The sequence below is a fragment of the Stegodyphus dumicola genome, chromosome 4 (assembly GCF_044657685.1).
Source record: "Stegodyphus dumicola isolate Sdum_Otavi_A_Nest chromosome 4, ASM4465768v1".
In the NCBI taxonomy this organism is placed as follows: domain Eukaryota; kingdom Metazoa; phylum Arthropoda; class Arachnida; order Araneae; family Eresidae; genus Stegodyphus; species Stegodyphus dumicola.
In genome coordinates this window covers 262614399-262637666 of record NC_140771.1, presented here as the reverse complement: position 1 = coordinate 262637666, position 23268 = coordinate 262614399, and the positions used below count along the sequence as shown (strand labels likewise).

The following is a 23268-nucleotide window of genomic DNA, read 5'->3' as shown; positions in this document are numbered from 1 at the left end:
AACACAAAATCCGGAACAATATATTCGTTATTCTCTCCAGATCTAGGTTTCATATATTATTCTGTTGTCTTATTCATCTGTATTAATAGCTCTTATCTGTTGCTGAGGTATTTCCTTACTTCTGCAAGCCTCATGACCTATCTGGTGGAACAAGTGAGGGGGGGGGAATTTTTTATTATAAATTAATTTTAAGAGAAAATATATTTTAACATGTGTGCGTTTAAGAAAAAAGAGCAGCGAAAATTTCGCAAAATCACAAGCACATAAATTTTGGCAGCATAGTTTTGTCAAAAGTAGCAAATTTCCAAAAAAATTGCGCGATTTGGCAACACTGCGTTGCAGCGTAAAGCTGATTCGCCGGTTGTGGTTTTGGTTACACCAAAGAACAAATCTGTTGTGTACCGCGGGCTTTTGATTTTAAAAGTTCTATAACTTCACGTGTGTCTTATTAGCAGATGATTATGGATATGGAGAAGGAAGCTTCAAAAGGCTTGTTTTGTATGTATTCACTTATATATTTTTTTTCAACTATACAAAATATTAATATTTGTGTTCCGTTTGTACACAGGAATTCAATATACGAGTAAATTAAAATTTTTGATGTGCAAATGTAGTCGAATATGTTTAGTTTCCTAAAAAAGTGCCAGAATATTTAAATGTGCGAAACTAAAATTATAAAACGTTAGTTTCCTTGAATTATGCGTTTTCTTAGTCTTCAATACAATAAATCCAGATGTAAAGTATAACTTCAAAAATAGGCTGACCATATTTTCGTCATGTCACATATTATATTAAGTTGACCATTATTCTTCAGAACCGTGTGCTTAAAATGCTCGTTAAAAATGGGACAAAATGCCATAACGCACAAAATACCTTAGACGGAGTTCACGCTGTAAATAAACTAGAAACTCTTAAATTTGTTTTTGGTTTGCAAGTAGAAAAAGGAAATTTTTTAGTAAAATTTCTCAAATGATCTTTCTGAAAATTTCTAAAATCATGTATTTAACAGCTTTTGACACTATAACATATTTTCTGAAGCAGGACAGAATTCGAAAGGAAAAACCTCTTGGAAAACCAACAAAGATATCCTGTAGAATATAATACAGTATTATCAATTAATTACATAACTGGTTTTCTCTTACTTGAAGCAGAACTTTATTAATCTGGTAAGATGTTTAGACCAAGACAGTTTAATTATAATAATGTTTTTCAAACTTTTAATATTAGGTATATTTGATAGATAGTAAGAGTTAAGGATACTGTGAATATTTAGCTGAAATATGCTAATCAACCTAAATGCTACTATTTATCCAGTGATGTTAAATATTTAAAAAGAGAAAAATTTCCACACTTTTTTAAAAAAATTCAGGACTTTTATTGATTATTTATAATAGGGGTATTTCCATTCCATTTTATTTCTCTCTTCCTGTTAAATAGTCTTAAAATTTGTTTTAATTAAAAATAAATAAAAGTTGTAGAATGATAGAAGCTTTTCCTAATGTGAAATAACCCTTCCATGAATATGTTTCTTATCATAAAGTTATGCATATGCTTTAAAATATTAGATTATGTTAATTAAAAATTGTAAAATAAACAGATTTTTTTTGCTTTCACAAAATAATAGAAATGTTCAAAGTTAAGCTTTCCTGAAAATTCTTTTTCTTTTTTTGCTATCTTTAGAACTGATAAATTATGACATAAAAATAGTAATCATTAATATATTTAGGGAAAATTTCTTTTCATAAAACATATATGCTTCTGCAGAGAGCCTCTTTCTGTAACTGTTAACTGGAAGTCAATATTTCTTATTTATTTTGAGATTAATTAATATAGCAATTGGATTATGTGGATGGTCTTTCACTTTGTTAGAGATTTCTTACTGGTAACTTTATGCTTCCTAGTTTTCAATTTTTAGCCTTTATTAAGGAAAATGTTTCCTAGAAATAAATAAATTTCATTGAATGAATTAAACTTAAACTCTGTGGTTTCAAAACCCTTTATCTATATCCGGGTAAAAATAAACATTCCTATTTGAAAAGCAAGCGAACGTCATTGAGAAACAAACGCCAGTGGTTTCAAGGCGTGACCACCAAGCCTCTAGAGGATTGTAAGCATTGTGACACAATGCTCTAGTGGTGCAGTGGTCGCGCCCTGAAACCACATAGCAAATGCCACATATATAGAGGTTTTTTATATATATGCAGTTTAATTACTGCAATTATTTATTGTTTATGATGACAGAAATCCTGATGTGCGATGACTAACTTTTGAAATTTAAAGTTGTATATATTAATAAAAGGAAGTTATTTTGTCTCATCGAAAACGAATTTTAAAAGGCATCCGATCTGAAGTATTAATACCTAAAACATATATGATTTTACAGTCATTTTGTGTTATTTAGATGTAAAAGATCAGTAATCAATTCATTTTCACTCAAAAATTTCGGAAAAAAGAGGAGAAAAAAAAAATCTGAAAATGGTGGTTTCAGGGCACGACCACCGTGCATCAAAGGGTTAAACGAGGGTACAAAGAAAGACAGCTGCCCTCTTCCTAAAATTGATTATATTCTTGGACACCATTTGGATTATGTAATGCGTTAGCGACATTCATGTGCCTCATGGAGACTGTGCTGAGAGGTCTTTCCTGTGAAGCTTGTCTCATATACTTGGATGATCATCATCGTCGGGAAGAGTTATGAAGAACATTTAGAAAATCTTAGAAAGGTACTTCAGAAAGTGAACGAAGCCAGTCTAAAGTTGAGTCCTGCCAAATGCAAATTATTCAGACAAGAAGTGACTTACATCGGACGTGTCATCTCTGCTGAAGGTGGGTACACATCCAGAAAAGGTGTCAGTGGTTGAAGGCCGGAGACACCCCGAAAATGTGCATCAGCTGAGAAGTTTCCTGGGTCTTTGCAACTACTATAGGAGATTTGTGAAGAATTTTTCATACATCGCAAGACCACTTCACAGACAGCAAACAAAAAGTTTGTGTGGATTTAGCATTTAGCAACCTGAAGGAGGTTCTAACATCTGTTCCAATCCTAACACGTGTTTTGCTTGCCATAGTTAAGGCTATAGGACATTTCCATCATTATCTCTGCAGCAGAAAATTCCTGCTCCACATGGGATCATGCATCATTGACCTGTCTTTTAAATTTCAAGAATTTTGAAATCCAAATAGCCTGGTAGATACAGACTCCAGGAATATGACATGACTGTCTGTCATCAGAAGGGATCATCACATGTAAATGTCGATGTGCCCTGTTTAGAAGACCCTGCCCTAAAAAGCTGCTCATATTGTGTCAAGGTCAATGGGAAATACAAGCTGCTTAAACCGGTCGTATGAAATCAACATCGGCTGATTGAGACCTATGCAGTGACAAAGAAGTCAGGAAAGACCAGCTGCAGGACAGTGACATTAAACCTATAATTGACTTAATGGAGTTTTCAAACACAAAACCTACCTGACAGGACATTTCAATCGATAGTTCTACGGCAAAATAATACTGGGCTTTCTGGGACTCGCTCCATATTTGAAACAGTGTCTTATACCAGAAATTTGAATTGGACCACTTTGGGTACATCCAAGATGTTCAGGCATGGTTCAAAATGATACATGATTTTGCACAATAGCGAATTAACTTTAACAGAGAAGACTTTGCAGAGAGTTCAAGAGTTCTATTGCAGTAATGCAAAGGATGACGTGCAAAAGTGGTGCCGATCTTGCGATGCCTGTGCTGGTCGGAAAGAACGAAGAAATGCAACCAAGGGAAGCTACAAAATTACAATGTAGGAATACCTTTTGGATGTATTGCCTTTGACATCCTGGGACATCTGCCACAAACTGCTGATGGCAACAAATACGTCCTTATTGTCACTGGTTACTTTACCAAGTGGCCTGAAGTGTATCATCCTATTCCCGATCAAGAGGCTATCACGGTAGCAGATGTAATGTTACAGCACTGGATTTCCAGATTCAGATTGCCTCTTCAGTTACATTCCTGTAAAAGAAGAAATTTTAGCTCAACTGTAATTAAAGAACTCTGCAAGCTACTTGTCGTCGACAAAACCCAATCGACACTTTTACATCCTCAGTCAGACGGTATGGTAAAGAGGTTTAATTGAACCATCCTTAATAACCTCTCCCTGATGGTTTCCAAAAACGAAAAGGACTAGGACAAGACACTACCACTATTCTTACTGACCTATTGCCAGTGCTGTCCATGAGACCACTGGCTTATTTCTCATCCCATATGCTCTTCAATTGCGACCTTCGTCTGTCTAGTGATCTCTTGTTTGTTGTCCTTTGGATGCGCCTTCATTCCCTGAAGAGTACATCCAAGATGTCCAGCTATGGTTCAAAATTATACATGATTTTGCACAAGAGTGAGTTAACTTGGCAACAGAGAAGATGAAGACTCGATATGACACGAGAGCTACAGGACATCGATTGAAGGAAGGAGACAAGGTTTGTTTGAGGAATCCGATTTGATGGAAAGGACTCTCTCCTAAATAGTCACCTTGGGATGGTACTTACACAGGCTGAACAATGTTGTAGTTCTGATCCCTAAGTCATCAAATTCCAAGCCTAAAGTCGTTCATTATAACAGGCTAGCTCCTTACCATAGTCAATATAGTGATATGTTCTATGGGAAATAAAAAGCCATTTTGGTAATATTTAATAACAGACATTTGCAAGTAAAGGTGAAAAGCATAAGTGTTAGAAAACAAACGTGAGCCACTACACTATAGGCATATTCTATTATCAATAATTTGGCTCTACAAACAGCTTTTTGCTTGGCATATGTCGCAAACTGAAACACTACCAAAGTTCTCTGCCAAATTTACACCTACCAAATAACTTATAACCCTGATGCCAAACTGGGAAATAATTTTTCATTATTTTAAGCTTTCATCACCAAGTATTAACTCATGACATATTTCATCAGTGAGTATTAACTTATGACAGTTTAGAAATAACTTATACCAAATAACTACCAAATAACTTATAACCCTGATGCCAAACTGGGAAATAATTTTTCATTATTTTAAGCTTTCATCACCAAGTATTAACTCATGACATATTTCATCAGTGAGTATTAACTTATGACAGTTTAGAAATATCTTGAGCAGCAATACCTAAGATTTTTTTAAAAAAAATACTAGTAACTATATACCAAACAGGATGGTAATCGGCTAATCTTTGGAATATGGTAACAGGTAGTTTGGCGACATTTTGGTAAGACGATAAAGGTTACTAGCTAGGACTTTAGCAGTGTACATGGATAAAGTCAAGAGTTTACGCAATGCCATTTTTGTGCAATTCTGGGATTTGTTTTGATTGAAAATAGGTCGACATGTACATGGATACCGTGTATGTGCAATTCTTGAAAACGTGGCAAGCAGTTTGCGATTCTGCACTTTCTCCCAATTTCGCACCTAATCTTCATCATGATTAAGCACTTTTGTTCCATAAAAGTTCTAGCATAAGCGTAATTCGGCTAGCAGATTGTTGGAAAAAATGTTGAGTAAAAAAAAAAAAAATGCCTTTACTTCATGAAAACAAAATGGCGTTCAAACAAAAACTAGCAGGTTGCTGTAGCAGGGTTGGTCACCAAATTTTCGCCAAAAAATCACCAAGTTACCATAATACAAAGATTGACCTGGTAATCTTTTATGTTGATATTAAACTGGTATATTGGATATTGATGTTATTCATCTGTGATCACAGTGTCCCAATCATTAATCAACTAACACATGGCGGAATCTAGTATGGTTCTAAATTCAGAAAATATCGCTACTGATAGTGGAAAAAGTAGAGAGGTTTACGAGAATGAAAAGATTTCAACTGACGATTTAGTGGGAATTTTCGAGAGGGCAGTTGGAGGACTGGCAATTGAATAAAGAATAATATCTATCTGTAAAAATAAAGAGAAAGTGACAATGCAACTTAAATAATTTACATTTAGAGAAATGTTTAATATAATAAACATTTCTCTAAATGTAAATTATTTTAAGTTTCGATGGTTCGCTAAAACCATTGAAACTAGTCCTGTGAAAATTTGCAGATGTAACACTGATTTTTTTTGTTTTGTTTGAATCCTAAATTAATACTTGCTCAGCGGGTTATTTTGTCTTAAGCAAATAAATATCGAAGTTTATTTATTTATTGTAAACTTTCATTCTCTTAAAGTCATAAATGCATCATTATTTTGTAAACAACTATTCATACTTTTAATTTGATAATTTCTACATGCTATCTTACTAAATGTAAACTGATGACCTAAAATTTGGGATTGCAGACGAGTCCGGATCTCGGACTTTGTACTGTATTTGATAATTTGTCTTTACCTGATTTTGGTGACTAATTTTTCCTTCTAACTTAAAAAGATAGGATTGATTGTGAAAAGAGTTCTAACTTTAAATTTTGCTCATTTTCTTATTTTGCTAAGTCAATTAATTTCCCAATAAATACACTAGAAGAATGGTAAATTAATTAATATTTGGGTAAAGCCATGCTGATAATTACCTTGAATGAAGTGAATCTTTAAATTTAACTTAGAATTATATGTATGTAGAGAGGAATGTTTGACACTGTATAATATGAATTTTTTATTGTAATTTTTGAGAGTTTTAATTTGTTTCATTGTGCTTTATTTTTTAATTTATTCGTTCTGACTGGGAATAAATATTTAATGTAATGTTTCATCAGAAAAAGAGCACTATTTCCTTTTAATTTAAAAATTTTAAAACCTGTTTTATATTTTGGCAGCATCTGTTTCTATTGATATTGTAAATTTTATTATTTTTAGCTTGTTATCAATGCCTGTACCTCTTTATGCATATGAAAATGAGCCTGCCCATGTTGAATTCTGTGAACGGGAGTCTGATGAAGATGATGAATATGAAAATGTTGAGTTTTTTTTATTAAAGAAGATATGGATACAAATGCTGATGAGTATGTTCTTTCCGCAGTACATTAATGTTGGCATATTCTTTATTGTATTGCCTCACCAGTGGCCCACACTACTGAATACTGACAGTTTGATCCAGTTTGGGTCAAAACTCATGGGGACAGGCTGATAAATACAAGCCAGCTTGTCTCAAATTGTCCTCCCTCTTAGGCAGACAGCCCTTGTAGCTTTCCCATATTCAAATAACCTAACCTACCTTTATCATATTATTTAATAATGTGTTACTGCAGTTGGTTTATGTTTTAAAGTTTACAAAATATATTGTTTAAGCATCATTTAATGCATACGGTACAAGCTTAGCATAAAGAACATAACTCATATTTTTAAAACATTGTAGTAGATGATGAAATCAGGCTTGTGTAAATCGAATTCAAAACCATAATATTTTATTCCCCTTTAGGTGATTGGGTAGTGTTCAAAATGTTTTGTTTCTGCACTTTATATAATGTAGGATATAATGGCTGTACAAGCTGGATCCTAAGATCACTTCTGTAATTGTAAATGTAAGCAGGATCATTTAGTTTGAAATATTTGTATCTTCATTTTTTCATAAGTGACTGGCAGAGTCAGGATCAGTAATCTTAAGAGTGGGTTAAGTATGTAAATGATGATGCTTATCTTGTCTTAACCATAAATTAGAACTATCTTTTGGTCCACATCTTGACACAATAAGTCTGATATAATTCTTTTCAGTCTATATGTTGGTTAATGATGTTTTCAAACTTGTTTTTCTTAACAGTATTTAATTTAGCATACAAATTCTTGACTTGAACTTTTTAATACTTTTTTGAAGGATCTTGGGACTTAAATGGTTGTCCTGTTTCCCATGAATAATTCAGAACTCAAATCCGCTATTATGATGATGTGACTGAGTTTTGGTCTAAAGTTAATTTTATGCTTTTTAAGATATGACAAAAATTGCTACAGAAAATTCCAAGTTTGAGTCAAGTGACTACATGAGTAAGCAAAAGTGATTGATAAACATGTATGATTGTGTTGATGTCATGATTAATATGTGTTACTGGCTGCAGCAATTGTACTGATAGAGTAGAATTGGTTTGTCACAGTTAAATCATTATGCTGACATCGCACTGTGCGAGTGTTATTGGACTCTAGTACTGTACCTGTTGAAGCCATTGAGCACATGTGTTTGGTTTTTGTGTGTATTTTTATTTAAAACTATGCAGTAAGCATACTTAAGTCATTTTGGGAGGAAAAAAAAAAGTTCTTCCAAAGTGCAGATAAAGTGGAGAAAGGCAACTTAAAAATTTTCAGAAAATTGTGTATTGTCTTCTGTGTGCAATTTTGACTTTTCAGTTACTCGTGCAAGCCATGGTGACTGAAGGTGACATATGGAGTCTAATTAACATAAAAACTGCATTAAAAATAAAATCTACTTCAAAAGCAGTGCCCTCATTTTTCTATAAAAAATTATGGCAATTTTGTTACAAATGCAGGGTTTTCATTCTCATCATTTCTGGTGAAGCACTGATCTGTGTTTCGATCAGTGTTTGCCAATTCTGTCATAGGAAAAAAATTACATGCAGAAGGAGTAAAGCAACTGCTCTGGTTAAGTGCATAGTAGATTGTACAAGAAAGGAAGCTGAGCATCATTGCAAAACAAATGGCTTGCATTGTGGATGGAGTTCAGATTACAATATAGGTTACGGTATGAACAGCATAAAGGGAATTAGTTATAGCTTTCAGTAGAGAAATTCAGTCTTCTATACTTCTGTAAGGTTTTTTCCCTATTTCCTTCACATAGCTGCTCAAAATGTCTAAAAATAGCCTTAAATGTTAAATAGCTTTTAATTCATTTGTACACTCTAAAAAGTGACGCATCAATGTGGTATTATATGAATGGGGCGCAATTGTATATGCCCATACCTTATGATAACTTTTGGCAGCTAATGACTGACTAGTTGGAGCTCCAGCTCATTACTACAGAGCATCCGGATGGTATATAAAATAACAGGGCATTCTAATGCTAAGGCATAATTTCCATGCCAGTCTGTTCTGTCAACCCACATGGACTGTACCAATGCTTTGCAGATGGCTTCTCAAGCATTATGAGCAAATGTCACCATTTGAGAGAGGACCTGCAGTTGTATTAACAACAGCAAGATGGTCAAATAGCAGGGGTTGCTAGGAAATTGGGTCAGAGCGATGTTACCATTTTTGATGATGTTGTTAGGAACAGGCGAAGCATGGTTGTACGGAGCTTCAAAAAAGTAGCGGTTGACTGAGAGTAACAACAGAATGCGAGAACAGCCTGATTGTCCAATCGGTGCTTATGAATGATCCAACAAGTAACCAGAACATCAGAGTGACTGTTAATATAAAAACTTGGTAAATGGGGGCTGAAATCATGGCACTGACTGCCCCTCACTGTTCCACACCATCAAGCATGTCTGCTGTGGTGGGAAGTGCATTTGGCCTGGGATCTCGCAGACTGAAATAGAATTATATTCAGTGATGAACCCCAATGACCAGTGAAGATGTTTCTGGAGATGCCCAGAACGGTGGTGGCATACTCACCTAATTGTTGTTCTCCACAGAGTCTATCAGCCAGAAGTTATGGTATGGTTATTTCATTTGTTAGCTGGACCTCGGTGGTTGTCATTACATGACATCCTTACAGCATCGAATACAAGATTCAGCACCCCATAGTGTTGCCATTCCTTTCACGTACCTCTGAACATATATTTCCATAGGATAATGCTCAACCTTGCACCTTTTTACTTATGGTAGTCTTTGTGTTTTTTCAACACTTCTATGGCAGGCATGGTTGCCAAATGTCTCTTTTCAATAGAGTATGTCTGGGCTCTGATGAGCAAGCATCTTGTACCATTGTAGATCAGAGTGATCTAACTTGAATATTGGAGCATGTATGGCAAACAATCTTGCAGGGGGACATTCACCAACGCATCAATGCCCATCCGGGTAACAGCTTGGGTGCTACTTTGTTAGACGGTTGCACGGATTTTTGGCGATTTACGTTGGCGCATATGTTGGCACGATTTTTACAAACGTCAGCCATCTTGAAAAACGCTGTTTTCAAAGTATTCGAAACTTAAAAAAAAATAAATATCGTTAGAAGTAATAGATTAATTTTTTGTTGAAAATGCCGTTTTTTAAGATGGCAGGCAAGTGTAAATAAATACATTTACTATGAGTATAAAATACTAAAGTAAGGTTATTACTTTCGGTTTTGGTTTGGTTATTACTTTCATATAGCAAAGAAGAGAATAAAAACACTGCTATAAAACATTGTGCCAACGTTTAATTAGATTAAATTATTACTGAAATTGAATATCGAATTAAAAACCATCATCCAACATTTAAAAGAATTAGAATATTATTAAATTCAAATACTTTAAAATACCTTATATATAAAAATATAAAAATATAAATGTATAGAATATAATTAACAGTAAAACATATGTGACAATAATTATCTCAGCAATTTTTAAAAATAGTGTATGAATTTTTTTAACAAAAATTGAAGTATACAATTATAAAATAAAAGAAAAATATGTACTTACATTTTTCTTGAATCATTTAATCTGTTGTTTATTGATAAGTATCACAAAAAAAAAATCGGAATCATAATTTAGATATCAATGAAAAAAATTTGGAAAATGTAATATCAAGGGCAGGAATAAAAAAATTTAAAAAAAAAAAAAAATTATAAATAGATAAAGCAATTTAGAGCCAAATTAATGGATCATGAAGATGAAAAATAACAAAAAAATTTGAAAAAAAAATCCAATAATAGGTATTGTTTTTAAGATTTCGAAGATCCTTTAACCGCCCCTCCCTGAAGTACATGCCAATCTTCCCAGTCTATGTCTCTAATAATTTCAAGAAATTTAACATATGGATGCTCATTCAATGCAGAGCAAATTTTCCTAAACAAATACCAGGCTATGTATCCTTCAAAATCTCCTCGACGATTGTAAACCGGCAAAGAATTTTTGAAGTCACGCCATTGTCTTTCAACTGTGTTAGTATGAGCTCCGGTTTCAGGATCTACGAAATGGAGCGAATGGTTAACTTGCAAGTGATTAAAACCTTCTTTGCTCAAACGGTCATAAGCTTTCCAGCAGTCCGAAATAATCTGGGTTAACGGTTTGATCCAATCCTTAATTAAAGCGAGAAGAGTATCCGCTGTTCTGTCTGGCACAGCAACTAAAAAACAGCGACCTGATTTGTGCTCTATTCCCCCAAAAACCCACTGCCCTTCAAACACGTGAAGAAGAAAGTCAAACACGTGAAGAAGATATTGCAATTGCTGTAATTGGATGTATTCATAAACATCATATTCCACTCGATAAACTTGTCTCAATTGCAACAGACAGGGCAAAAAGAATGACCGGCGTAAGAAATGTATTTGTTATTATTTTGAAAGGAAAAATCAGTAACAAGATCTTACTTACCCTCGTATCATTCATCAAAAAGTGCTTTGTGCGCAGACATTTCCAGAAGAAATTTGCAAAGTTATGGAATTCGTGATTATATTATTATGAACCCCATTATAACTAAAGTTTTTAATCATCACCAGTTAAGGAATTTTTAGTTGAAATAGAGAGCAAGTACTCAGATCTTCTGCTGAATAATAAAGTGCATTGGTTATCAAGAGGAAATGTTTTGAAACATTTTGCATCCTTATTAACAGAAATTAAAGCATTTCTCCTTGAAAAGAGTGTTTATAATCTAGAACTAATGAATGATCAGTGGATCCAAAAATTTTATTTTATGGTAGACATTACATCTCATCTAAATCAGCTTAATGAAAAAAACTACAGAAGAAAGGAAACACAATTTTTCTGATGTTGTAAGAAGCTATTTCATTTACGATGGTAAGTATTTCATTTAAAAGCAAATTATCTCTTTTTGCTCAAGATTTTGAAACAGAAACTTTGATTCACTTTCCAAGCCTGTTGAAACATCCCCAAGAAAATAGATCTAATATTGACATTTGCTATTTCAAATTAACAGTTTTAGATACGAGAGAAGTTTTTCTCAGCAGGTTTCAGGAATTCAGAATTAGCAAAGCAACGTTAGCCTTTGTTTAAAAACCCCTTAATACTAGTGAAACAGAATTGAATTTTTCTGTTTAGTATTCACATTGGCAACTCTGAAATCAATTGCTGGATTAAAAAAAAAAAAAAATATATATATATATATATACGGAACTTGAAATTTGAACATCTCAGACACAGAAACATTGAGAAAAATAATGTGTGCTTAGTTCACAGCACGAGTAACCTGGAGAAGGAAGATATGCTGATTTTTAACATGTGGAATAATATTATTCCCGACACATATAATCAGCTTAAAAAACTAACGTTTGATGTTTTCCTTATTTGAGTCTACATATTCGTACGAACAATCATTTTCAAACATGAACTTTTTGTCAAGAGTAAATCGAGAAGTCCTCTTATTCATGAAAACTTGGAATAATGCTTAAAATTAAAAACAACATACAAAATGCAAACTTTTCAAGGAGATGCAAGGCCATTGTTCATATTAGTGTTCTGTTAGTCATTATTGTGATTTAAGTTTTTTGCTATCTTACAATTCTCTTTTATCAATAAATAGTATCATTATTAAGTATAATATCAAATTTTATTCAACATACATATATAGTTTAACTAAGACTTAAAAACTGAAGTATTGAGTTAATTTTAGGGAGTGTTGTGGAGCGAAAAAAGATGTAATATTGAGAAAGGTACAAGATGATTTAGACATATACAGAGAATGAATGGAAGAAGATACACGAAACAAGAATACAAGTTAAGTATGGATGGGAGAGTTGGAAAAAAGTCGAAACTTAGCGAACGTACCTTAATCAGATCGAAAACGTTCTCACTAAAAGCCAGCATCTAATTAAGTGTATAACAGTATAAATATCTATGTAATTTAAGTTTAAAAAATATGGCTTTGTAAAGAGATTTCAGTGTTGAACTGTTGATAATTGACTCTGTTGACTAATGAGTTTGCCTTCACTGGCCAAAGGAACTGGTGAACTGAGACAACTTTGTGTGCCATCTCAAACCTTTCCTGCAGCATGCACTATGCCCTAAAAGGCTGAATTGCTATTATGCCCAAAAGTGTGTATACATGTAAAGGTTTGAAACACTTTTTTTATTACTGTTTTTGAAATTATTAACTTTGTGTTTCATGTTCAGTTTCAGCAGTTTTCTTAATGTTGATTAAAGAGTTACTGTTTATTACATTTGCTATTTCGTATTACTGCACTAGAGGTTATGATTCTGTGTACATTAATTAGCAGCATGTTTAAATTCTTGGTTAAAGGTCTTCAAGTTAGTTTAATAATTATTTATTGTGTACCTTTTTCATATTCATCTTAAATTTCAGAAGAAATTTACGTCCCAGTTTAGTGCTTTGAAGCAACATATATGTAAATATTGTATAGCATATTCCGTTATGTACTGACTATTGAAATGCATTTTTATTTCTTTTTTGCAGGACATTTTGCAGTTTGAACTCTATGTACTACTGAGGGGGGAGGGGAATTGATATCTAATCTGAAAATGAAGTATTTTTTCATAGGCAATGATTCAGTTTTTGACAATTGCATTCTAAATTAGAATTTTAAGCACATGTGTGAAAACAGGAAAGTGCTTTCCAGGATTTAATTTTTTAAAAAGTGGAATTTTTATTTTGAGAAATCATCTTAAATTTATTTAATAGAGATCATGGTAAATGATTCCAAAATTTTTTGTGTATATTTTACTTGTTCCCAGAACTTTCTGAGTTGTCCTGCTGCGGATAGTTTCTACATAACCACTAAACTTCTGTGATTCTGATTAATTCAGGCTCCAAAGAATGTGATGTTTGTGTCATTATTTGATTTTTAGGAAAGTGATTATTCTAAACCTCATGTTTATATAAAAATTAACTGTAGTTTGAAAATATGAGTCTTGGATGATAATATCAGTGGCTCTTTTAAATAGAAGCTACAACTTGCTTAAAAATATCTTGTGCAGTTAATGCCACTAAATACCTTTCAACATAAAAAATGTCTTCAGAATTATTTTTATTTCTTGCATTTGCGGCAACCGTGAAAGAAAAGAAAAATCTTATTATTAAATTTTGTTGCTGTTAAACATATCTGTAGTAGAAGATAAGCATGTTTTATTTATATTTTTTATGTATTGTTTTATATATTTAGAAGTATTAAATATGTATATGATGCACAATTTTGAAATCTACAAAATAAATTTTGTTGTATATAAAATTAAGTAAAATAACAGACAATAACATTGCAAAATTAAAAATTTACTCTATCAAACACTTAAAAAAAGTGAAAATAAAATGCATTAAAAATTTGAGTAATATTCTTAAAAGTATCTCTTCATATGGTATTAATAAATACAGTACAAAGTCTGAAATCCGGACTGGTCGGGACTTCAGCGATTCCAGATTTGGGATTTTTCTGGATAATAGATCATCAATTTAAATCTGGTAAGATGGCATGCAGAAATTATACAATTAAAATTCAATACAATTCTGTATCAATGATGGAGTGTGAATCCATTGGAAGGAAATGGGCCTGTTCAGGAACGTGCACGAACTCAGTTAATACACAATTTAATATGTTCCTTATAATGTAGATTTTTTGTGGCAACAGTGATGTTTTGTTACATACAGTCAAAAGCCGTTAATACAGACTCGTCGGGACTTCGGCGATTCCGGATTATAGATCATCAGTTTAAATCTGGTAGGATTGCATGCAGAAATTATAAAATTAAAAATATGAAACCGTAATTTATGAAATAAAGAAGAATTATGATCTAAAGGGTATTAAAATTTACAAAAGAAAGCTTAATATTCATTTGTTTACTTTATGAAACATTTCTTTCAATGCAAGTTGTTTAAGATGCTTCCACAAAAAATTCAAAAAGTTCCTTTTTATTTTTTCTTGTCTCATATATAGTGGACTTTCCAATGCCATATTCCTCGCATAATTTTGAGACGGATATGCCTTTATCCATATTTTGCAGAAATTCCACTTTTTGTTTAATGGACATGAAAACTTAGTTTCGCTATGGATATCCTTTGGCAACTCCAGAATTGGAAACACTTTTCGACTTAATTGAAAGTTCAAGCTTAGTTTTTATAAAATTGCCGTAATAAAAAGAGTCTGCAAAAAATAATAAGCTGGATCAAATTAGAAGAGCAGAGCGCAGCGCAGTCTGCTGCATTAATTGAAATGCCTTAGAATCAGTAAAGATAATTTTAGCCTAACTTAATAGCATCGATTATACATTATTGGCTGTGTATCACAATCTTGACGACGAAAGCCAAGCTGTTTCGCTAAATTTTGTCTTGCTCCTATAGAGTACTGAATTAAGCCTGAACTGTATTAGTTTAGTTATTTACTATTCTAATAATTTTGTGCATCTCCAAGTCAGATAATGGTGATTCAGTGGGTTTACTAATTTTAACACTTTTTCATTTTTAACAATATTTTAATTACTATATACAGAGCGTATTCTTAGGCCGCCGCCTTCAACATGAACAAACTTTATTCTCTTACAACTAAGCGAGCAACAGCGCCCTCTAGCCTTTTTCTTCAAATTACACATCACTCCCCACCTGAACTCGGTGGAGAGTTCATCTTTCAATAATAAATCCTAGAATATTCAATTAATATTTCGACAATAAATCCTGGAGAAATGGTTAAATATAACAAACATGCATACATAATTATAAGCACATAAAATTTTACAAAACATTAAATGATACCTATCAGCAAGGTCAGGAGAATCAAACCTAAAAATACAAAATACAAACATTAGTTAAGTTCCATATTATATAACAATTGTATAGGCTTTTTTTAAGGTACCAGTAGGTGTTTTAATTATGCAAGATCTTATTTTACCATCTCTGCCTGGCATTAATTCCAAAATTTTACCTATTGTCCAAAGATTTCTGGGATGTTTGTCGTCATGAATCAAGACAATATCGTTGATTTTAAAGTGAGATGCGTTAGAGTGTGGAGGACAAATATTGGCAAATCTCAGATTAAAAAGATACTCTGATCTCCAATGCTTCCAAAAATGATTTAAAATATCTTGATGGTATTTATATCGTTTAATAATTGAATTTCTTGACCCAATCAAATTATTTGATGTTATTTTATTAGCAGGCAGAGATAGCAATCGTCTACCAACCAGAAAATGAGAGGGTGTTAGTGAAGAAGGTTCATTGGGATCGGTAAACACGTAGGTAATTGGTCTACAATTAATCATTGCCTCGATTTCATTGAGCACTGTTTCAAGCTCTTTCACAGTAAGGGATGATCGACCAATAATTTTTCGCAAGCTGGATTTTATGGTTCGTACCATACGCTCCCAAAACCCTCCCCACCATGGACCCCTCTCAATAATAAATTTCCAATTTATGGCTCTAGCAGAAAATAATTCTTTCACAGATGAGTCACTCAAAGTTTTAAAAATATGTTTTAGTTCTCTATCAGCTCTTTTAAAAGTCTTGGCATTATCGGAGTACACGATGGTACACAGTCCTCGGCGAGCTAAAAATCTTTGGAAAGCTAGCAAAAAACTTTCAGTGCTGAGATCAGTTACTATCTCTATATGTAAGGCACGAGTGACCTCACACGTTAACAACAGCATGTAAACTTTACCTTGCCTGTCTTTCGTAAAAAATGGACCGGCGAAGTCCAACCCGGTCACAGCAAATGGAGGCGACTCTTGGATTCTGTCTGGAGGAAGTGCAGCGATATCCTGTACCCCAGGACGAGCACTATATCGTTTGCATATCACACATTTGCTGATGATAGTCTTAACACGCTGTCTTCCCTTAATGATCCAATATTTGTCTCTGATCTGAGTTAGTGTCGAATTAACTCCAGCATGGAATACCCTTTCATGCGAGTCCGTGATGATCAACTCGGTAAACTTGCATTTTGAGGGTAATAGAATAGGATGTTTTAAATTCTCGTGACAGTCTGCAAATTGAATGCGACCTTTCAACTGAAGAATTCCCTCCTCATCAAGCCTTGGATTAAGGGAGTAGATGAAAGAATCGAGAATTGATTTTTTATCTGATAACTTAATTATTTCCGCTTGATACGATTCTCGTTGCGTAATTTTTACCCAATAATGTTCAGCTGCTTTAATCTCAAAAGCACTTAAAGGTCCATTCTCTGTAGACCTTTTCCGAAGTCTCCCAATAAATCTAAATACATAGGCAGTAATTCGAAGTAATTTTCCTAAAGAACTGAATTTTTCTATATGCAAAATTGGGGATTCATTGTTAATTACAGGTGCAGTCAAAATAATACTTTTTCTTAACTCCAACGATTCTGAATTTGGTTTTAATTTCTTTTGTTTTGGAAAGTTTTCAGTAGGAAAACGTAACCAGTGTGGCCCATGCCACCACAGATCATTCTTAATTAGTGACTGAGCACTAATTCCTCGAGTCAGTAAATCGGAAGGATTTTGTTTTCCTTCGCAGTGGTTCCACAATTTGTTGTTGCATATACTCTGTATTTCTGTAACACGATTGGCGATAAATGGTTTCCAATTATTTGGCGAACCTTTAATCCAAGTAATGGCGATTTCGGAATCACTCCAAAAATAAACATCCTCAATTAAATCACCAAACAATTTTTTCAAATATTTATACATTCGAGCAGCCACGAGTGCTCCCATTAACTCTAAACGAGGAAGCGTGATTGCTCTTAAAGGTGCAACTCTGCATTTCGACATGATAAAGGAAGTTTTAATTTTAGAATCACTCGTACAATATCTGAAATATGCGATGGCCCCATATGCTTTAGGACTAGCGTCCGAAAATAGGTGAAGGCTTATATTCATTGGATCGTCATCAAAGAAATTTCGCTGAATCGATATTTCAGTTAAATCATTAAGTTCCTCCCGCCAAATGTTGAATTTGTCCTTAATCTCTGCAGGAAGAACCTCATCCCAGTCAGAACCGGAACACCAGATTTCTTGCATAATAATTTTTGCCCGAATAACAAAGGGTGCAATAAATCCAAATGGATCGTATATTTGGGCGATACTTTGCAAAAGTTTCCTTTTTGTAGCAAAATCATTTCCAGAAGAAAAGTCAATTAAATTTTTTAAATTTAACTTTATATTGTCTTCAATGGAATTCCAAATCATGCCTAAGAAATTCGATTCACTAGTTAATTTGTTATCTGATTCCTTAATCCCATTTAAGACCCATAAATCGTTTAATGCTTTAGAATTAGTTCTTAATTTTCTGAAATTCATCCCAGCATCCTTAAATATATTAACCGCATCTACAGATAACCGATATGCATCTTCAACCGTTCCTGCTCCAAAATATAGGTCATCGACATAGACAGAAGAATTTAACATTTGGAAACTGTCTGGCATTTTATCTTTATATTTTCGAATGTGATATTTTATAGTGGCGACCAAAATGAAAGGAGATATAGTCAAACCGAAAGCTACGCGACACATTTGCATAATCTTAAAGGAGTCATTATTTTCATTAAACCAAAGAAATTTTAGAAATTTTCTATCACCTTCAGCAATTCCTATCATCAAAAAGGCTTTTTCAACGTCTCCACAAAACGCTATCTTAAACTTACGAAAATTTAACATAATGTCTAGTATATTTGGATTTAGATTAGGTACCGATTCAAGGCAGTCATTTAACGAATTCGTGTCCTCTGTCCTTGAGCTAGCATCGTACACAATTCTTACCTTAGTAGTTTCACTAGGTCGTATCACTGCTCGGTGAGGCATAAAATATCCCAAATTTGTATCATTATTTGGACATTCCTCCACAATTCCTTCTAATATCTGGTTCTCAATTATATTTTAATATTCCCGAAAAATCTCCGGAGTTTTACTTAGTTTATTGTGAAAGTTTGCGAATCGTTTCTTAGCTACCTCAAAATTATTTCCTAGATTATTCGGACTGTATTTCCAGATTAAATTTGCCTCATATCTTCCGTTTTTAAACTGCAAATTTCTTTCAAACTGGTCTGTTTCGCAGTCAATATCGGAATAATCATCAGAATCATTAATTCCCATATGTTCTAATTCCCAAAAACCTTTTAAATGTTTCAACACAACAGTGTTTGTCATTACCGCTAAATTTTCAGAACAATTTTTGTTTGTTTTATTTTTCTGGATTCCTGCGGCAACCCAACCAAACACAGAACTGACTGCGTACAACCCTTCAGATATTTTAATTCTTTCAGAATAAACTACATTCCAGAATTCATCCCCTCCAATTAATATCTCAACATCTATTATTTTTTCTTGCACAATCGGCGATCTGCAACCCCATATGCTCCATGAAGTCTGCAATTTGTTTACTAGGCACACTGATGGACGCCGAGGAAATAACATCCGAGATCAAACATTCAATTTTTATTTTATTATTTTGTTTCCAATTCTGAATTTCGATTTCAACGACCGGATAGGAATGATTCATTGCCTTCGTCGCACCAAATGAATAAACAGAAAGTCTTTCATAACGGATTGGAGTAAGTTTTAAATGGTCGGCCAATTTTTTCGTTATAAAGGATCTGTGACTGCCTTGATCAAGAATTAATCTAGTTAATTTTGATTTATACTTAGAACAAGCATAAACTGTACAAGTTTGTAATAATATTTCCCTGGAATTACAGTCATTATTATTATCACCTTGAGGAACAGAAGCAATCAATTTTAAGTTTTGAACTTTATTTCTTTCCTCAGAATTCAAAGTCAGAGATTCAGTTTCATTTTTGGAATAACCTTGTTCCAACTTTTTGTTTACAAGGGATTTATTAGTACAAATCGATTCATTGTGATACATACCGCCACATTTATTACATTTAGTTTTATTTCTGCACCTTTCTGATGTATGGAATTTTTTAAAACAAGAAAAGCAGCGGTTTTCGAATCTTAGTTTCTTTAATTTATCAGAAACACTCACTTCGCATTTAAATGACTCGTGCAAATTATCACAAAAGATGCATTTTTGGTTAACTGCAGTATGAAATGCAGCCGTGGGTGTATTTTTTATATATTTTCTAGTTTCATATTTTGATTGATAGACTCGCGGAGGCACAGGATTTTTCCTTTCGCTTAATACTAGATTTGAAACTTCCCTGCATTCTATTTCCATTTTAATAAATTGTGTTAATTCCGAAACTTCAACTTTATCTTTCGATCCTCTTTGCCGATTAAATTCCAAAACTAAATCGTCCGGAATTAATTTTAATAATATTGGAATTAATAAATGTCCATATGAGCCAGAAGTTACTTCTAAAGTTTCCAAATTACGAATCGAAACTTCTAATTCGTCATATAATTTACGTAAAGCCTTTACGTTAGCAGAATTTTTAACAGCTTCTAAATTGAGAATTTTATTCATGAATGAATTAATGATCAGGTCTTTTCGACCATATCTGTCCTTTAGTAATGCTACACAACTATCATAATTACTTTCTGTTAACTCAAAGCCTGACACAACATTCGAAGCTTGTCCCGTTAAGAATGTTTTTAAGTATACAAATTTTTGTATTTTTGAAAGCGTTTCGTTTTTATGTATCGAATTTTCGAAACTATTCCAAAATTCATTCCATTGTTTGGGGTCTCCCCAAAATTTATCAATCATTAATTTTGGTAATTTCAGCGTACTACTCCCACTAGAACTGGAACTTACATGCAAAATTCCATTACCACTAGACTGGTTTAAATCAGAACTTTGGGGATTCCTCGCTGGCGGTACTGCGGTAACCGCACCTAGAAACTGCTTAATTTGACTACAAGCAATTATACATTTGCCATTGTATTCTTCGCTTATACTACAATCTTCTTCAATTAAGTTAACATCAATTAACTCTTGTATTTCATCATCAAGCGTTCTCAAATTATTTTTCTTTTCGGTTAATAATTCAAACAATTCTCGTAATTCTTTAATCAAATTTTCATCCCCTTCAATTTTTAATTTATCTTCAATCACTTTAATTAACCTACTAACAGACGATCTCAATGTGGAACGTTTACGTTTCAATCTATCTAACTTCTCTTCCATTTTATTTAATTTAAATACACCCACGACAGCAGTAATAAATACTTACTAATGTACTACAAATAATCACTAAATAATTAATTTAAGATTTCCCTACCTTTATTTGAAATTCCATTGTCACTTGAATATGAAATATCCATTGAAATCGAAACACTTGGATCGAACACCTAAAATCTTCACAAAGACTTAATTCCTTACGCCGATGCACCATCTAATAATTTTGTGCATCTCCAAGTCAGATAATGGTGGTTCAGTGGGTTTACTAATTTTAACACTTTTTCATTTTTAACAATATTTTAATTACTATATACAGAGCGTATTCTTAGGCCGCCGCCTTCAACATGAACAAACTTTATTCTCTTACAACTAAGCGAGCAACAGCGCCCTCTAGCCTTTTTCTTCAAATTACACAACAACTATACCTATGTTTATTTCTTGCACATGCTTCAAAATAATCTGAGTCCTGAATAAATAAACTTCCACATATACTTAAGGCTTTATCTAGGGCCGGCACTCGATACCGCCGTTACGTGATTGTTTTTCCATAACAAGGTATTTTATTTAGTGCCTTAAGGGAAATTAAGAATTGGAATTTTCAAGTGAAAATCTCCATATTTTATTATGGAAGAAAAAATCAAATTCGCATGCGTAAAGCATTAAAAAAAAAAAAAAATGTTTGTGGCTTTGGGGTCCAGATTTTAGATCATTCCGGATAATGGACGTCTGGATTTCGGACTTTGTACTGTATTTATTGTTCAACATAAGTAAAATTGAAAGGATTTCATCTGATTAATTTTCTGTAAAATTGTTTTTGGAAATGCTAAGTTAAAAATAGATGTGGAAACTCATTGAAGATCGTAACAAAATTTGGAAACCATAGTTACGGGTAATGTCTCCCTCCCCCCGCCAAAAAAGGATGTAAAATTTCAAAGTGCGGCCATTATATAAATTCATATGTGTCTTCAGAAATGTTTAATAAAAAACTAATATTTTTGAAGATATACCTAGAAATACTTCTACTTTTAAAGATGATCGTAAAAATTTTATAGGTTATAATTCAGATTTTTTTTCAAAAAATTTATAAAAATTGTTAAGAAATACAAATTTAAAAAATAAATCAGAAAAAGTGTGCAAATTTTATTTGGATTGAAACTAAATTTTGGATTGTGAAAGAAAGAATCAAGTAAATTTAATTTTAGAAAAATCAAGTAAATTTTATAAATATCTACCAAATTCAATTAACAGTGAGTAGCTAACATTTTAAGAGCTGATTTTTTAAAAAACTATGCATGATATTTTTACAAAATTTGGCATTTTGGCATAATTTGAGGTGTAGAATCGAAATATAGAAAAAAAATTGTATGTTTTTTCAGAAAAGTCTGATTTTGTGTTGAAGTTATACCTTTGTTAGAACAACTGTTAAGTCTTGTTTTTTAAATGTAAGAAAACTCAATCTGAATTTTGTCAATTGGCCCAGTAGATAAGGAGATATAGCTACCCCATTTTTCCCCTTTTGTGTGGTTTAAAATTTTAGTAGTTTAAAATAGTCCTTTAGATCTGAATATCTGGATGTTGCGAAAAGCGCAATATTGTGAATCCTTGTGTCCACTTCCTTGCACGAATGTTACTGATGTAACATTATTCTCTACACTTATCTACTCCTAACTGATTCATGATTACCAACTATATATATGTATGAAGGTAACCACCAAAATTTTAATCATGTTATTAAAATGATAGTTTAAATGTGCTAAATAAACCTTTTAATAAATTTCGGATTCTTGTTGAAGGAACATTCTTTAAAATAGTTAAATTATTTCTTAATTATTTTGTTTTTCATATAAAACTCTTTGAATAATCACATTTTTTATGACTTACAGCAATTTTTCACTTTCTTTCTAAGTAGCTAAGAATATTTAACGATTCCATGTTTAAATAACACCCATTCTTGTGGCATGTTTATGATTAATTCTTGCTATTAATTATAATTCCTTTTTTTTCCTACAGTTACGAATGGCTTGAACTGAAAATGTAACTATCAAAGGAGCAGATTGGTAAGCATTTTAACTCTATATGCTTCCATTTTAATCATTTAACTTCACATCAAACTTTTTTTTCCTCCTTACTTATAATGAAACATTTCTGTATTATGATATCCTGTGCTTATCTTATTCCATTATGCTAATTATCATCAAATTGTATTAATTAAAACA

At 32.7% G+C, this 23268-nt stretch overlaps 1 long non-coding RNA gene across 4 annotated transcripts in view; it reads left to right on the top strand.

Moving 5' to 3' along the window:
- The first annotated feature begins 331 nt into the window (after nt 1-331).
- Nucleotides 332-23268, top strand: part of LOC118206125 (uncharacterized) — a 111683-nt gene continuing 88746 nt past the window's right edge. For 3 of the 4 annotated variants that reach the window (XR_015040925.1, XR_015040926.1, XR_015040927.1), the window contains exons 1-3: nt 332-498; nt 6815-6960; nt 23063-23109. This is a non-coding gene — a long non-coding RNA (uncharacterized LOC118206125). The remainder of the gene's footprint in view (nt 499-6814; nt 6961-23062; nt 23110-23268) is intronic. The other variant, XR_015040928.1, reaches the window with a different exon arrangement.